This window comes from Mandrillus leucophaeus, unplaced genomic scaffold (genome assembly GCF_000951045.1).
Source record: "Mandrillus leucophaeus isolate KB7577 unplaced genomic scaffold, Mleu.le_1.0 Scaffold1251, whole genome shotgun sequence".
In the NCBI taxonomy this organism is placed as follows: domain Eukaryota; kingdom Metazoa; phylum Chordata; class Mammalia; order Primates; family Cercopithecidae; genus Mandrillus; species Mandrillus leucophaeus.
Window position 1 is genome coordinate 515,028 of NW_012100888.1, and position 6,123 is coordinate 521,150.

At 40.6% G+C, this 6,123-nt stretch overlaps 1 protein-coding gene and 1 long non-coding RNA gene across 2 annotated transcripts in view; one reads left to right on the plus strand and one right to left on the minus strand.

Moving 5' to 3' along the window:
- Positions 1-6,123, minus strand: part of MTCP1 (mature T-cell proliferation 1) — an 83,116-nt gene that overhangs the window by 56,456 nt on the left and 20,537 nt on the right. The window lies entirely within an intron of this gene.
- LOC105533481 lies at positions 3,957-4,726 on the plus strand. The gene is made up of 2 exons (XR_001005123.1): positions 3,957-4,497; positions 4,563-4,726. It is a non-coding gene; the product is annotated as an uncharacterized LOC105533481 (long non-coding RNA).

The following is a 6,123-nucleotide window of genomic DNA, read 5'->3' on the forward strand; positions in this document are numbered from 1 at the left end:
AAAAGAAAAGAAAAGGGAAAGGGGAAAAAAAAAAGAGTGTCAGGACTTTTGCAGGAAAATTTGCGTCAGAGATGTTCTTAGTTTCTTTCTGTGCAATGAACCGAGATCGCACCACTGCACTCCAGCCTGGGTGACAGAGTGAGACTCCATCTCAAAAAAAAAAAAAAAAAAAAAAGCATGGAAAAGAGGAAGGGTAAAATGAATCTCATGGTATTGGATTAAAATTGGAAAAGAGTTCATTAATATGAACTATTTTTCAAAGGAAAAAGAGTATGTGTGTATGTGTGTGTGTATATATATACACACATATACGTGTGTGTGTGTATATATATATGCACACAAACAAACCCTATACATATGTATCTCAGAGCTGAGAAAGGTATGTGTATGTGTATTTGTGCATACCTTTCTCAGCTGTGTCCACCAAGACAAACTAAAAGTGACACCCAGTGTCTTTGAGCACACCTAGCACCAAGATGCTGATTTTCAAATCCTCCACTAAAAATGGAATTGAATTGAGAGTCCAGAAATAAGCCCACACATCTACAGTCAACTGATTTTCAACAAGGGTACAAGACTATAGGAGAGAATAGTCTTCAACAACTGGTGAGTGGACAAGTGGATATCCACCTGCAAAATAATGAAGTTGGACCGAGACCCCACACAATATATGAATATTAACTCAAAATGTATTGAAGACTTAAATTCAAGAGCCTAAACAATAAAAACTTTATAAGAAAACAGTAGTAAATCTTTATGATCTTGGTTTTTGCAATGGATTCTTAGATATGATACCAAAAGTGCAATCAACAAATAAAAAATAGGCAAATTGGAATTTATGAAAGTTAGAAAATTTTGTGCATCCAAAGACATCAGGACAATGGCAGAAAATATTTGCAAATCCTATGTATAAGAGTCTAGTATGCAAAATATATAAAGAACACTGAAAACAACAAAAACCAAACAGCACAATTCAAAAATGGGCAAAGGACCGAAATAGAAACTTTCCAAAGAAGACCTGCAAATTGCGAAGAAGCACATGAAAAGATGCTTGACATTACTAGTCACCAGAGAAATAAAAATCATGGGATACAACTTTATACTAACCAGAATAAAAATGTAAGAGAATAACAAGTGTTGGTGAGGGTGTGGAGAAATTGGAACTCTTGTACACTACAGGTAGGAATATAAAATGGTATAGTCAATTTGGAAAATTGGCTGATGGTTCCTCCAAAAGTTAAACAGAGAATTACCGTAAGACCTAGCAATTGCATTTCTAGGTGTATATCCCACAGAACTGAAGACAGAAATTTAAATAAAAACTAGACAACCCAAATGTCTATCAACCAATGAATGGGTAAACAAAATGTGGTCTGTTCTTTAATGGAATTTTATTTGGCCATAAAAAGGAATGAGGGGTAGGAGGAGCAGGAATAGAGGGTTGATGGCTAAGAGGGATGAGGTTTCTTTTTGAGGTGATGAAAATATTCTAAGTTGAGTGCAGCGATGGTTGTACAGGTCAATGACTATACTAAAAGCCATTAAATTGTTCACTTTAAATGGGCGAATTGTGTTGTATGTAAATTATGTCTCAATAAAACTTTTTTTTTTTTAAAAGACACAAAAGAAACTTTCCTGCAGCTCCAGCTGACCCTGCAGGCTGGCCTCTTCCACTCTGACCTGTGCTCCCTAAGCTCCCTGCGAAGGAGATAAAATGAGCTCCTGGTCTGCAACAGCTATTGGTTATTGTAATGTCTGCTTTTGTTTAAAAGGAAAAAAGACTCAACTCCTTATACAGTTTGAATTGTATCTATTTGGGGATCTCTGAGTTTCCTGTATCTGGATGTCTAAATCTCTTTACTAGACTTAGGAAGTTTTCAGCAAGATGACTGGATGATCATGTTTCAGCCTCTGTGAGACAAACGTTACAGCAGCAGATGGCACAAGACCCGGGAGCCTGGGGATGAACGTCACTGGAATCCACACACTCATCAGATCTGTGCTGCCCAGGCAGCAGGCACTATTGAAAGATGGCATGGACTCAAAGGAAAAACTGAAAGGACAGTTGGATGGCCAAGGCTCAGCCTCCAGTGTAACACACACGTATGACAGTCAGTTTGGGCTATAAATGTGACAGAAGGATACCTATCAAAATGTAATGTTTAATTATGAAGTGGGGAAGGAGGAAGAAGCTTAGATGGCTGTAAGAGACCAAATGAAACAAGTGTAATTAGCACTGCATAATTAATCTTTCTCACTCTACCTTTGTTCCTTCCTGCCTACCTCTAGGACCATGGGCCACTGGGATTTGGGGTAGCAAAAAGGAGCCAGGGGTTAGTGATTCTAACCTGGTACTCCTTTTACCACCTGGGTATGCTTGCTGGATTTGGATAGTTACAGACATTGACGATAATGATCCTGAGATGATGGTGCTCCATGCATCAGAGATTAGAGATGTTACAGGTACAAGGGATACAAAGAAAGAACTGCTGGGCCATCAGGGACAAGTTGATATGGTTTGCATGTGTGTCCCCTCCAAATCTCATGTTGAAATGTGATCTCCAGTGTTGAAGGTGGGCCTAGTGAGAAGCATTTGGGTCATCAGGGCGGATCCCTCATGGATACCTTGGTGCTGTCCTCATGATGATGAGTGAGTTCTTGCTCTGAGTTCATGTGAGATCTGGTTGTTTAAAAGAGTAGCACATCCTTGCCGCTTTGCTCCCACTCATGATGTAATACATCAGTTCCCCCTTTGCCTTCCACCATGATTGTAAGCCTCCTGAGGCCTTCATCAGATGCAGATGCTGATGCCATGTTTCCTGTACAGCCTGCAGAACTGTGAGCCATTTAAACCTCTTTATAAATTATCCACCCTCAGGTATTCCTTTGTAGCAATGCAAAAATGGACTAATACACAATTTAGGAGCAAGGTGTAGGTAAGACAAGGAGAGGACTGGAAAAGGGTGAAGTGACTGCTGCAAGGACTGATAACATCAATCACATGGCTGTGAAAGGAGGGCAACAGTCCTGACGGTTGGAGAGAGCACACTTTAAACTCTGTGAAGGCAGAGGTGGAGGGAGGGGCCGCTAACATCTCAGCTACTTGTCTGCAGAGCCTCTGGACAATTTAGCCCAGGCTGCCATCACCACTTTCAACTCAATGGCTGGCCAACAAATCTTAATCTAAGGACTCTCAGAAACTTCCCAGGAACTTCTGACTCAAGTAGCCTCAATTCAAAATGATAGAATGAGATTAACTTTCTGGAAACTGACAAAACTCTTTTGTACAAGAGCTTAATAGAATTGGACCCTGATCCCAACTTAGCACAATGGCACTGCTGAGGTCACTACAACTTCTTATGTGAATAAGAAGCTACCTATAGTAGCGTGCCACACACAAACTGGTCTATTATCTCTAATGTACATGGTAATGGGACAATAACACATTACCCAGGACTTCCTGCTGGTCAGTCAAGACAGGATATGTGCAACTGTCAGCATCCCTTACTGCACCTGGGTTAATGAAATATTTAACTGGCTTGGCTCCAGTTGCGGAGCCTAGCTTCAGTGTATCCTCCAAGTGGGCCTAATTAGAGAAGCATTCTTGTATATGTTGCCCAAAATAATCAGAATTGGGTTAAAGCCCCTATAAGCATGATTAATTAGAGTATATTTGATGGGGTGGCCTGTGCTCCTGAGAATTCTTAACTAGCTATTTGAAAAGTGAAGGATGGAGTTGTAGAGAGTGGATCTGCCATGGTGCCCTTGTGACCTGGCATGCATATATCTATGCAAGCTAGGCTTGAATTGCAAGTTATCTGAGTCTTGGCAGGATGTATTGTGGTCCTCCCAGAACACAAGAGGATGGGAGGGTGATGAGGTGCTGTTTCAAGGCTATCTCTAACCTCCTAAACTCACTGAGACAGACAATTTCTCATCTCCTGAGTACTGTTGAGGTCTGAGGCTATCTGCCCTGCCCCATTCAGGGTATAGCTACAGAATATAAAACTGCTAGCTGCAGTCTAAAAGGGGCTCCTCAGCAATGGGGTGTCCCATAACTGGTGCAGCAACTTTCAGAAGTTGTCCTGTTTGGTGCAGGGAACAAGGATATGGGGAGCTGGCACCTTTGGCCCATCTTCCTCTTGCTGTCTATGTAGGTAACAATCTTAAAAGGACATGTCATTACTTTAGAAGCCAAATCAATCACTCTTGGGCTTGGCCTTTTTTTGACAATGTGGTAGTTATGTACAAGAGTGTCTTTGTTTTTGAGACTTGTACACTGGAGTGTTTAGGAGTGATGGAACATGTCTGCAACTTGGTCTCAAATGGTTAAGAAAAAGCCATATGATAATGGTGGTGCACACACGTAGGCATGCACACTGCAGAAATGTGAAGTGTTATCAATTGAACAATCTGGATGAAGTGAACATGGGAGTTCTTTGTACTATTCCTCCAACTTTTTGGTAAGTTCATAACAAGTTACTTTTTAAAATCTACATATAATGTACAATGTCTGAAAGGCTACATGAGAAAATGCTAACTAGCTCATTACCCCTGGTGACTGAGCTTAAGGCCAGGGGGGAGTCTTATTTTTCACTTTGAACTCTTCTGTAAATTGTTTTTTGAATTTCTACAATGACTATTTATTACTTTCTTAATATAAAATTAAAATGTCCAATTTTTAAAATCACAAAATATAATAAAGGAAACTTGAAAAATGTGAAGAGAAACCTATAATTTCCTCAAAATAACTATCATTTTTAATAGTCCTTTTGCTTTTCTCTTATTTTATTTGTTATTCATTTCTAGTATTAATGCATCTTATAGTTTTGCATGTGGATTTCTTCATTTAACATAATTCTAAAAATTTAATATGTTGTATAGGTTTCATAATTTATAATTGTAGCTTACTCTCCTATCTGGTGGCAATACCATGATTTAATGATTCACTAAATCAACAACAACAGCAAACCCTGGGGAGAGGGACATCTTATTTCCAGAGCCACCACATTATAACAAAATGTCCAGTTTTAAACAAAAAATTACGAGGCATGCAAGGAAACAAAGTATGGCCTACTGATAGGAAAAAGAAAAAGTAGAAACTGTCCCAGACAAAGCCCAGGTCTTGGATTTACTAGACAAATAATTTAAGTCAACAGTTGTAAATATGCTCAAAGAGCAAAAGGAAACCATGAATAAACAATTAAATCAGGAAAAGGATATCTCACCAAATAGAGATAACAAAGATAAAAATTTTAAAAGGACCAAAATAGAAATTCAGGAGCTAAAAACTATAATAACTGAAATGAATGATTCATGAGAGAGACTTAAGAGATTTGAGCAGACAGAAGAAAGAATCAGTGAACTTGAAGATAGGTCAATTATCAGAGACCCAAGTATCAAAGAAAAAAGAATGAAGAAAAACAAACATCCTCAGAGACCTGTGGGACACCATTAAGCATAACAATGCACCCACAATGGGAGTTCTAACTAAAGAAGGGGCATAAAGAAGTAATGGTCAAAGACTCCCCAAATTTGATGAAAGCTATGAATCTACATATTCAAGAAACTCTAAGTATTCTGAGTGGGATAAACCCATACCTAGACACTTCATAGTCAAAATGTCTAAAGCCGGGGGCGGAGCAAGATGGCCGAATAGAAACAGCTCCAGTCTCCAACTCCCAGCGCGAGCGACACAGAAGACCGGTGATTTCTGCATTTTCAACTGAGGTACTGGGTTCATCTCACTAGGGAGTGCCGGACAATCGGTGCTGGTCAGCTGCTGCAGCCCGACCAGCCAGAGCTGAAGCACGGCGAGGCATCGCCTCACCTGGGAAGCGCAAGGGGAAAGGGAATCCCTTTTCCTAGCGAGGGGAACTGAGACACACAACACCTGGAAAATCGGGTACCTCCCACCTCAATACTGCGCTTTAAGCAAACAGGCACACCAGGAGATCATATCCCACACCTGGCCGGGAGGGTCCCGCACCCACGGAGCCTCCCTCCTTGCTAGCACAGCAGTCTGTGATCTCCCGGCAGCAGCGAGGCTGGGGGAGGGGTGCCCGCCATTGCTGAGGCTTAAGTAGGTAAACAAAGCTGCTGGGAAGCTCGAACTGGGTGGAG